We start from the raw sequence: 12,246 nt of genomic DNA on the forward strand, positions 1-12,246 counted from the left end.
TGATCCTATGCCAGTGTCTCCCATGTCAAATTCAAAGTTCTTGAGAGACCTTGAGGGTGTACTTGTATTGCTTCTTCTGGTCATCATGTGATCGCCTGCCCCATGCGAGTTCTCCCTAAAATAGTCTTTTTGACAAGCGTACATTTTGTATTCGAACAATGTGGACAGCCCATTGGAGTTGTGCTCTCTGAAGCATAGTTTAAATACTTGGCAGTTCAGCTCGAGCAAGGACTTCAGTGTCTGGTACCTTATCCTGCCAGATGATCCTCAGAATCTTCCTAAGACAGTTCAAATGGAAGCGGTTCAGTTTCCTGGCATGGCGCTGATAGATTGTACATGTTTCACAAGCATATAACAATGAGGTCAGCATAACGGCTCTGTAGATCTTCAGTTTTACAGTCAGTCTAATACCTCTTGTCTCTCAAACTTTTATTCAGAGCCTCCCAAACACTGAAGTAGCTCCGACAATACATGCGTCAACTTCGTTATCAATGTGTACATCCCTAGAAAGTACACTACCAAGGTAAGTGAACTTATCTACACCATTCAACACTTCTCCATTTGTTGTAACTGATGATTCCATGTATGGATGATGTGGTGGTGACTGATGGAGCACCTGTGTTTTCTTGATGTTAATTATTAGGCCAAAATTAGCACAGGCAGCAGAGAATTGATCCATAATTTGTTGTATCTCAGCTTCAGAGGCTGCATTGAGTGCAATCATCTGCAAACAAAAAATCATGCACCAGCACTCCCCCCACTTTGGTCTTGACTTGTAGCCTTTTCAAATTGAAGAACTTACCATCAGTACGGTAGTTGACCTTGATACTGTGTTCATCCTCATTGAAAGCATTTGTCAACATGGCTGAAAACATCATGCTAAAAAGCATGGGAGCAAGCACACAGCCCTGTTTCACTCTACTGATGACTGGGAAGGCACGAGAGCATTGTCCATTATCCAGATCCTGGGAAAACATGCCATCATGAAATTGACATACAATATTTCTGACATAATTTTCCATAAGCCCTCATTACTAACAGTGTCAAAGGCCTTGTTTAGATCTACAAATGTTGTGTATAGACCTCTGTTCTGCTCCTGGCATTTCTCCTGGAGGTGTCAGGCAGCAAACACCATATCAACTGTTCCTCAGCCTTTTCTGAAGTCACACTGGCTCTCAGGTATGTGGCCATCTTCCAGGTGAAGGATCAGCCTATTAAGGAGGACTCTAGCAAGAATTTTGCCAACAATGACTAAGACAGAGATTCCCCTGTGATTGTGGCAGGACAATCTATTCCCTTTACCTTTATAGAGACTGACAATGGAGGCATCCTTGAACTCCTGAGGGATAACCTCCTCTTGACATATAACCTGGATTATTTCAGTTAGCTTTTGTATAAGCAATGGTCCCCCTACCTTGTAAACCTCACCTGGAATAGAATCATCACCAGGTGCTTTGCCACATGAAAGGAGCCTAATGGCCTTCAAAACCTCTTCTTCAGTTGGAATTTCAGCTAAGGAGGGACTGACTTTAACCAGGAAAATGGTCAATGGCTTCAGCATTGATTGATGATCATCTGTTGAGAACACTATGGAAGTGTTCAGCCCATCTCTCTAGGATCATGTCCTTATTACTAATCAATGTGGCTCCATCAGCACTGAGTAGTTCTGATGCACCATAGGTTTTGGGTCCATAAATAGCTTTCAGGAAATCATAAAAGCCCTTTGGATTGTTACTATCAGCATAAACCTGACTTTCATCTGCCTTCTTACTGAGTCAGGAATCCTGCATCTCTCTAAGCTTTGCTTGTACTTTGTTTTGATGGAATTAAATGCTGCCTTTTCAGAGGTGGATGAACTATCCTGCTGGTAAATCCTGTGGAGTTCTCATTTTTCATTTAGCAGCTTCTGAATTTCCTCATCATTTTCATCAAACCAGTCTTAGTGTTTGCAGGTGTTCTGACCCAGATGAGCAAATGCAGTACTGTACACTAAATCTCTGAAAGCTGGCCACTCCTTTTCTGCTGTGTTGGCTCAGTTAGCAAGAAACTGTTTCCACTCAGAGAAGAGCTCTAATTTGTTGACATTAATTCTTCTGATGGTCATTTTGCCTTGTGTATCGTGCTTTTGATGAATGTGGATATTTAGCTTGGAAAGGATAAGTCTATGATCAGTCCAGCATTCTGTACCACACATTGCCTTTGTCAGTCTCACATCTTGTCTGTCTCTTCTCCTTACAGTCACATAGTCTATTAGATGCCAATGTTTGCTGCGAGGATGCATGCATGAAGTTTTATTGCACTTAGGTAAACAGAAGACAGTGGTGGGGATGAGAAGGTCATGTGATGCACAAGTCTTCAGCAGTAAATGATCATTGCTGTGGTTGTTTCCAACTCCATTCCTCCCTAGGACTCCCTGTCAAGTCTGGTCGTCTGAACCTACTCTAGCATTAAAGTTGTCCAGAATTATAAGCTTGTCCTCTTTTGGCACGTTGATGATAAGGGTCTCTAGGTCTTCATAAAATTTTTCTTTGACTTCATCAGGGTTTATTATGGTGGGAGCGTAGGCACTGATGATGGTAGCATGGCATTTTCCTGTGAGTGACAATTGCATTGTCATGAGCCTGTCATTCAATTCTTTTGGCAGGTATTCCAGCTTGCTGATTAGATTAGTTTTGATGCAAAACCCATGCCAGCTTTACTGTGCTCCCCTTCACTGTGCTCACTCCAGGAAAAGGTATATTCAGCTGCAACTTCAGTAAGCTGGCTTTCATTTGCCAACTTTGTTTCACTCAGGGCTGCTATTCGGATGTGATACCTGTTGAGTTATCTTGCAACAAGAGCAGTTATTCTTTCAGGTCTACTGGATTTTGTGTTGTCTATTAGTGTACGCATGTTCCATGTGCCAGTGGTGAGTGGAATCATCTTTGCAGATGTTTTTGTACATTTTGTACATTTTTTTATGTTTTGCCTGCGTAGTGGGATTCCCCACTTGTTGCAGTAATCAGGCCAGGGTTGGGTAAGCAGACAACATATAGAGCACCTTTTCTAGCCCCTTTCCTCACACCAGGAGATGAGCAGTATGATCCTTAAAAGGCTGCTCAGACACCCAGGGGGTTGCTGAGTCTCACTGCTGCTTCCAGTGAGAAATGACTCTATGGCCTGGGCTGCCTGTATGCAGGATTGTGACTACAGCTCCCAGTGTATCCTCACCTGCTGCTTCATCACTTGCCTGTTGCCACAGGACTTTGAGGCATAGTAGTGAAATGGTATGGGTGATATCTTTTGATTCGTGAGAAATTGGATTTAAACAAGGCAGAGTTGCATGAAGTCGTCAGCCTCACTCTCTCCTCCAGAGTCATTGTAGTCCAGTGGCAGAACAGAGTCAAGACAGCTGGTGATGGCTCAGGATGCAGTGGATGACCTTGGCATCTTCAGTGTCTTAACTAAGCTCTAAGCACTCCACTTCATCTGCCTTCATGGCCATTGGAACAAGTTGTTCTCATCTACCCATTCCACCACAGGAAGTCTTCACATGCTTGGGGTAGACACCCCCCTAACTCACCAATGGGTTTGAGAAACCATGGTTACCCTCAATCTGGTTTGGCCCATCTGCTGAAATGATTTACTGGAGTGTGACCCCTGTGTATGCTGTGGCTTCTTGGAGCCACAGGTGAGAGTTAGGTAGAATAGGTGGACACCAAAGGTGGAAAGAGCCCCAAAAAGGGCTCGGCAGCCATCACACCAAAGGTACTGGTCCTCCCTGAACACACCCTAGTCCCCATCTAAAAGAGTATAGCATTTGGGGGTGATGTGGCAGATACTGAGAGTTCTCTTGAGTCTTCCTGCTCCCCATGATAGTAGCAGGGTGGGGAACCTGTGACCTCGAAGTCACATATGGTCCTCTAGGTTCTCAAGTATGGATCTTTGCACTTGAGGACCTAGAGGGCCACATGTGGCCTTGAGGCTGCAGGTTCCTTGCCCCAAGGGTTTAACAAAGAAACAGCTTCCAAATGACTCTCTCTTTCTACAGCCCCCCATGAGGCATCAAGACTTCCAGTGAGGGATGGGAAGGATTGATCTGCCTAGCCATTAGTATCAGAAAACTCTAGAACTAGGTGAGCTTAGGCCTGGAGTCCTCCTTACCTTTTTGAATTTTGTGTTTGTTCCTTCTTGATCTTGGGAAAATAAATACCTTTCCCTAAATGATTCCTCTGAGTGGATTTGCCTAGATGGATTTTGTCTAGGCTCAGAGATGACCTTGCATGCTATGTGCCAGCGACTGTGCTGAGCACTTTTACAAATATTGTTTACAAATGTTGAACGGTGACAGGGGAAGGAGTCTGCAGTAACTTCTGTAGTATCCTTGGAGAAGGTGACCAACAGCAAGAGGGCTGGACCAAGTATGACCTATTTTATCACAAGATGTGAGCTAAGAGTTATTTTGACAGAGCACAGCTGAGGTGAAATGTAAATGCCATAGCAGCACCACAAACTACTTTATATTCAGATTATTTTCAGCATCAAATGATTGGGTATAACAATAATTAGTGCTGCCCTTTGTTTATTTTTATCACATATGTTTATTGACTGATTATATGTATCTGTGAGAGTCTTTTGTATTTTAGCATTTCTTTTGTGCATAGGAAACAAATCAATATCCATTCCATATCTGATTCAGATTGTACATTGAGTGCCTTTCTGCTTCTCACTTTGGGGAAATCCTGAACATGAAACTAAACATAGTCTTTGAATAATTTGTTTCTGGGACCATCTGGATGGAGATTTAAGTCACTAAAGAATGTAAGTAAAAAAAGTCTAGTCTTCTTCTCGTTAGAGGCCAGGCTCCATCAGAACTGAACCTGGTCTGGCCAAGGGTATGGGTGCACAGCAGAGGGGCCCTGAGGGGGAGACAGAGGGTGCAGTCCCCTAGATGATGTGTGCCCAACTGGTTTTCTCACCATTACACCCTTTGCCTGGTATGTAAAATGGGACCGATTGCTATGTATTGCAGGGAATTTGTGTAATACCTGGCATTTGCTTAGTGTTTGCAAAGTCCTGTTCATTTGACACTGAAGTTCACAGCTGACAGCTAGTGTCAGGGGTAGCATTTGAACCCGGTACTTCTTGATTCCAGGTCCCACAATGGAGCTCCTAGCTTTCTTCTAGACTGTCTTAGACTATTCCTCCCCCCACCCACAAGTCTCTCCCTCCTTTCGCCCTGATGGTGCCATTGGCAAACAACAGTTGTGGAAAAATAAACTTGGTTAATTTCTCTGGCTTGTAAACACCCCACAGGGAGCGAGTCAGTCGTCCCACCCCCGCCTCAGCTCCATCACTGGCTCTAATGCATTGTCTGACACTTTCAATTTATTTTTCAATTCCTTTATCATCAGAAATGACTATTAAATTTCCAGCATAAATACCGCTTTACCAAACTGAATTAATCATGGGGAGGGGGAGGGGAGGCCTGAGGGAGGCAGGCAGCTTATCTGAGCATCTCTGAATACTTTAACTCCTTCATCTAGTAACCCCTTCATATTTTCCAGGTCTCCAGATTTCTCCCCAATCAGTCAATGGCAAATCCTGGAATCCTTAGATTAAGGATCTCTTTGTTGCTGTTTCTTCATTGTTCGGCGTGTTTAGGGAATGCAGACACATTCTCATACACTTTGCTGCAGTCCTAGACCTAGAGCATGGAGTTGATGCCTTAAACACTTGCTAGACATTGGTCCATTATCAATTCACTTTTCTACTCTGTGCCTCAGTTTTTTTCGTGTGTGAAACAGAGACAATAACACCTGCACTACTTACCTCACAGGTTTGTTGTGAGGACCAAACAATGTACTCTCTGTAAATAAATGCTGCTTCATAAATGTTTGAGAGCTATATCACTGTGCCTTCATCTTTTTGTCCTTTGTTCTGGAAGGCCACCAAAATGATATTGATATATCTGGGTCAAGGTACAGTGTGTCTGGTTGTGGCTGCTCAGACTAATATGGGCTTGGAACCCTCTACCACAGGTCAGGCAAAAATGGTCCTTATGAACATTTGGAGTGGAGTGGAGATGCCATATATATAATATGATATGACTAATATAATATGATATGATATGATATTATATATAATATAAATGTATATACATACCTATATACATACTCACACATGTATATGTATATATACACACACATATACATATACACACATACATACATGAATGCATGTAGGTATATATACACATACACATACATACATGTCGTATATATTGCATACCACACACACAAACACACATATACCCATATGTACTATGGATACAGGAACTGAGATTTCACTGGTATCCTGATGAGGGAAGCAATGCAGATAGATGTCTGCTCTTCAAATTCCATTCTCAGACAACTCCATTGAGAGGTTAAATGATTTACCCAATGTCATGAGAAAAATATGTGTTAGAAGTAAGACTTGAACCTAGCTTGCCTTGACTCCAAGGTCAGTTCTCTATTCACTTTGCCAGATGTGTGCATGCATATGTGTATGCTTCTGTGTGTGTATATAATGCATATATATTACCAAGTATTTGTCAGTCATCTACTACAGGCACTGTGTTAAGTACAAATGACATGAAGAAAGTCAAAATCTTGACCCCTGCTCTACTGGAGCACCCAGCCCGATGGAGGAGACAACATTCAAACAATGGCATATAATGAGTTCTCTATGCACACATCGACATATACACTATGAATGGGAGGCAGGGTGTACAGTCATACACATATGGTATCTATCGTTATATATGTTACAAAGATACAAACTGTTACAGTCAGCATGGACTTTAAGAGATAAACCAGTGATTAGATATTATTGAATGTAACTCCCTCATCTTGTAACCGCAGAAGCAGAGATACAAAACCAAATGAGTGAACTGCCAGTGGCATACCTTAAACCTTGCTCTTCTGACTCCCCAATCTAGTTCTCTTTACGTCCCATTCCACTGACTTTCTGGACCTGATCCATCACTCAACTGGATTGCAAAGTTGAGGGTAACTATTCACTGCATGGACTAAGTGTCTCACAAGTGAGATGAGCCTTGGTGACCACAGATTCCTGGCCAAAAAAGAGGCTCTGGTAGGAGTCTGTGGAACAATCACCCCCTATCCTTTGGGAAAGTCCTCGCCCCTCCTCTGAACCTGTTTCTTCACCTATAAATAAAATGGAGCTAATAATATCCATGCCGGCGACCTCAGAGGTCTTGGTGAGGAATAAAGGCAATTAATAAACCTCCAAGTGCGATATAATGTGAGTTGTTGCTATTTTTCTTATTATATACAAGCAGGAAGGAGTTATGACTCCTTTAGTGGAGGTCTGCCCTCCAACAACGAAGCTTGCAACCCTCATATAATTTAGTAGAAAGGAAGTCACCGGAGGCATCAGGACATTGAGTGACTTGTCCAGATTCACACGGCCAGCAAATGTCAGCTGGAGTATCGAATCCAGGTTACCAATAGCACGCTCTATCCACCCTATACCAAGATGACAGAATCATTGATGGTGTCATCTTCCTTCGTTCCTGCCTTCTTTCTTTCTTTCTTTTTTTTCTTTCTTTCTTTCTTTCTTTCTTTCTTTCTTTCTTTCTTTCTTTTTTTCTTTCTTTCTTTCTTTCTTTCTTCCTTCCTTCCTTCCTTCCTTCCTTCCTTCCTTCCTTCCTTCCTTCCTTCCTTTCTTTCTTCCTTCCTTCCTTCCTGCCCTCCTGCCTTCTTCTTTCCTTCCTTCCTTCCTTCTTTCTCTCTTTCTTTTTCCCTTCTTTTCTTCCTCTCTTCCTCCCTCCCTTCCTTCCATCCCTTCTTTTCCTTCTCTTCCTTCATCTTCTTCTTCTTCTTCTTCTTCTTCTTCTTCTTCTTCTTCTTCTTCTTCTCCTCCTCCTTCTCTTCCTCCTCATGCATAACATACAGGCTTCCATGGCACATGGAAGCCAGTGGATACTGAGGGGATTCTGTGGCAGTCAGTGGTGGTAGTAGGCACCTAGCAGCTCAAAAGTGGTGATGGAGAGACCCAGATGAGTAAGTTCACTACTTACAACCTCACTGTTGTGCTGAGTGACAAGGAATCAGACTTGCATAGAAGAAAGAGACCCAGAAAGAGACAGATAAAACAAAGACAGAGAAAGAGATAGAAAACAGACAACTTGGAATTGGGTTTTTTTTTTCCAGTGGGGTCCTTGGTCAGGCACCAACCACAAAGAGAAACCCTGAACAATGGGTGTGGGGGCCTCTTCAGTTGAGCAAGGCAGACACTTCCCTAAGAAGAAAAACAGCAGCCTCAGGACCCCATTAGGCTGCTGCTACAGAGATCTCCCATCCCTCCCTCCAGACCTTGGGCCACTTACTAGCTCCTTATTTCAACTAGTTCTTGGTGACCACTAGATGCTAAAGGAAGCTGTTTCTTCACACTTAGAATCTAAGAGACCCAATGGGAAGGGCATTGGGGGTCTAGAGTGATCACTTTTCCAGCAGATAGGCAGATGCTCTTGAGGAGGAGGGCTGGAATGTTTTGCCTCTGCTCAACACTCCAAATGCTATCTTAGAGATGAAAGGGACCTTAGGGATTGTATCATGTGACTCCTCGATTTTTACAAAGGGGGAAGCTAAGGCTGGACAGAGGAGACTCAACTGGGTGAGCCGCAGCAGGGTCAAATGAGCCTGGAATACAGAACCTCCTAGATTGTTAGAGCTGGAGGGGATCTTAGTGACCACATTGTGTGACCCCCTTATGTTTTATAGAGGTCCAGAGATGGTGTCAGGGTAGGGATTAGAACATGGGCCCCCTGACTCCTAGGTCAGGGTTCTGTCATTCATATTGTTAAAATGTGCCTCCCTCCAGGTGTACGGGCCCTCCCAGATGAGGAATTTCATATCTCATGGCTCATGTCAAGGGGTTGGGCGGGGAGAGAAAGGGGGTGTTCCTTGGTTTTTCCAGATTTGCCCAAGCCCCAAGCTCTCCCTGAGTCAATAGAAGGAAAATTTGAAAAGTCAAGGAGCACAAATCTTGGAGCAAAAGTAAAGGTTCCCAGGGCTAGTATACTGGCCCCCTCCCCTGCCTCGTTCCCCTTGAAATGCCACTTACCCCAATCTATCCCCTAGGGTGGACGAGGACTCCTAGGCCTGAGAAAACATTCTTCCTTCCTATGGGTAACCTGGCCCTTATATTCAACAGGGCCCCAGTTGTCCCCAAAGTGTCTCCCTTTAGCTTCATGGAGGAGCCCCTTTCTCCTGCACCACCGTCCACAGTTCAGGTTTCTGATGGAGGGACCCTTTCTCTACCCACTTTCCTTGGCCACAGTCCTGAGGCTGATGGAGGTGGGGGTAGGGATGGGGATGCTGAGACCATTTCATGTCTGGTCCCTGTACTTCCCAACAGCTGTGCTGTCCTCTCTCCCTGGGGCGAGGAGAGGGAAGCTCTTCAGAGGGGACCCTGAAGGGCCACTTGTGTTAGCTCTGAAGGACCCAGGCTTCAGGTGGAAAGAGACTTCTCTTCTGCCAGCTCTACCCCTTCCCTAAGGCTCCATCTTCCTTAAGGGAGAATAAGTGTTGGGAGCAGTCCTTGAAATTTCCTTGTTCTCGAGCCTCCAGCCTCCATTGTTCCCACCCCAGTTATGCCTCTGATAGGGAGACAAAGAATATTACAGTGAGTGAATGCTTTGGCAGGAGACTGCCGAGCAAGGAAGACTTTCTCTCTCAGTTTGTGAGTTTTTCTTGATGAAATTATAACCTTTAGTACCTAGTCTAATTTCTCCTCCCTCTTCCCCATACTCAATAAAAACAGGATTTCCTACTAGGGTTCAGCTCACTCCTTTGCTAGATACTGAGAACTATAAGCCTCCTCTCTCCTTCACCTTTCTGTGCATTTAAATTTTTATTTCTCTGGGTTTCCTTTTCTCTCTGTCTCCCTCTCTCTTTCTCTCTCCCTCCCTCCCTCCGTCTCTCTCTCTCTCTGTCTCTGTCTCTCTGTCTCTGTCTCTTTCTCTGCCTCTCTCTCTTCCACCATCATTACCTCCCTCCCTCCTTCCTGTCCCCTCTCTCTATTTTTCTCTCTCTGCTTTTTTCTCTCCTGTTTTTCTGTGCATGTCTTTCATTGTTTGAACCCCTCTGGTTTTCTGTATTTCATTCCCTTCCTCTCTCTCTATCAGTTTCTGCCTGCATCCCTCTCTATTATTTTTCTGTCTGTCTTTGATTCTGACTTTCTCTTTGACTGTATGATTGTCTCTTGAGGGTCTCTATCTTTGTCTCTGTCTCTCTGTCCTTCCTGCCCCTCCCTCCCTTCGTCTCTCTCCCTCTGCCTCTTACTCTCTACTCCTCCCCTCCCTTCTCTCTCTGCTTTTCCATACTTGTACCTCTCACTTTCTGTCTCTCTCTTTTGCCTCAATTACCCTATAGGTCTGTTTCTGATTTTGTTTTTCTGTCTTTGTATCTATCTGTTGCTTTGTGTCTATTTTTATGTCTCGGTCTTTTTGAAGGGGGCTAGAACAGGGAACACAATCTGTTTCCAGAGACAGAGCCCTAATTGGTTAAATAAGGTTAATCTAATTCTTCTGCATATGGTGCGAGTTAGTCTTGAGGAGGGGGGGCGTCACTCCCTCTCTGTTCCCTGGTCCAGTCTCACCTCCTTGCTCCCCCAGGGCTCCCCTTGGCCCTGGCTGCTGCTGCTGCTGATCTCTCTCTCTGATTCCCTTTTCCTTTGGTTTAAGTGGAGGACACACGGAGCCAGGCACAGCCCAGTTAGCAGCTGAGCATTGGCAGCCAAGGGGAAAAGCTGGCTTTGGAGATTAGCAGCAGGAGTTCTGTGCAGGAGGCTTCGTTAGCATTTATATAGGAAGCTGGAAAACAGCAAGGCTTTTTGGGAGAAGCCAGGGGCTCCCAAGGCCCCCTCCTGACAGGGTGAGGGCCAGGGAGGGAAGAGGGGCACTCCAGGGCAATAAAGGGTGACTTCTGGCCCTGCTCTTACCTAGACACAGCATGTTACTCCTTACGAGAAAAGGTGTTGTCCTGGGGAAAACGGAAGGATGAAAATGGTGTTAAGTTTGCTAGTGTGGCTATCTCTGGGGGATGCTGAATTACCTTGACCATTTTCCTGAACTTGAAAATTGGTATACATGATATGACAAATTATATTGCTTGTTTAAAATACATGTTCTTTTCCTGAAATTGTTACTGCTTAGGAGAATTCCACACTTGTGTTTGTTGCCTTATGCATAGTTGGCTTGGAAATGAATGGGGGTCTTAAAGTCAAGACAAGTTAATAAGCATTTATTAAATGCCTACTGTGTGCTAGACACTCTGCTAAGTGCAGGGGCTACAAAGAAAGGCAAAAAACACAATTCTTACCCTCAGGGAGTTTACAGTCTAAAGGAGGAGACAATAGATAAACAACTATAAACAAACAAGGTGTATTCAGGATAAAATGGAAATAGTCTCAGAAGGAAGGCACTGAGATTAAGGAGGCCTGGGAAAGGCTTCTTACAGAAGATGGCAGTCCAGATGAGATTGGAAGGGAGCCAGGGAAGCTATGAGGGGAAGATGAAGGCAGAGAGAAATTCCAGGAATGGGGGAACAGCCACTGAAAATACTTAGAATCGGGAAATGGAGTGTTATGTGTGAGAAATAGTAAGAAGTCCAGGGTAACTGGATTGCTGATATGAAGAATGAGTCAAATTGTCACATTTGTGACCCTGGACCCTACTTAGGGACCCTTGAGTAATGCACTGGAGTACTGCTCTCCTTAAGCCTATAGAGAGACAGTATGTCACTCTATTAATTATCCAACAAGGTTGTAGAAAACAATTTTAAATTCTCCTACAAAAATGACCAAAATGTCTGTATCCTTTGGTCTAGAGATCTCATTGCTAGACAATGTCCTGAGGAGGTCAGTGACAAAAAGAAAAGACTCATAGACACTAAAATATTTATAGTAGTACTTCTTATAGTAAACTCTAAGAATGGAAACAAAGTGGATGCCCATTGACTAGGGGAATGGCTAAACTGGTTGTGGTATATGACTGTGATAGTATATTACAGTGCTGAATAAGAAACAATGAATTTAGTGAATACAGGAAAAATATGAGAAGGCTTTTATGACCTATTGAAAAATGAGAAGCTAGCAGAACTAGGAAAACAATATACACCATGGCCATTTCAGTACAAATGGAAGGAACCAAAATCAAGATTAATGTTATGAAATGATAATGACTAAGCTTGGACCCAA

General features: G+C 43.8%; 1 long non-coding RNA gene across 1 annotated transcript; it reads left to right on the forward strand.

Moving 5' to 3' along the window:
- The first annotated feature begins 267 nt into the window (after nt 1-267).
- Nucleotides 268-5,875, forward strand: LOC140508596 (uncharacterized). The gene is made up of 3 exons (XR_011968471.1): nt 268-523; nt 4,679-4,800; nt 5,547-5,875. It is a non-coding gene; the product is annotated as an uncharacterized lncRNA (long non-coding RNA).
- The last annotated feature ends 6,371 nt before the right edge of the window (nt 5,876-12,246 follow it).

Source organism: Notamacropus eugenii, chromosome 5, assembly GCF_028372415.1.
Source record: "Notamacropus eugenii isolate mMacEug1 chromosome 5, mMacEug1.pri_v2, whole genome shotgun sequence".
Classification (NCBI taxonomy): Eukaryota; Metazoa; Chordata; class Mammalia; order Diprotodontia; family Macropodidae; genus Notamacropus; species Notamacropus eugenii.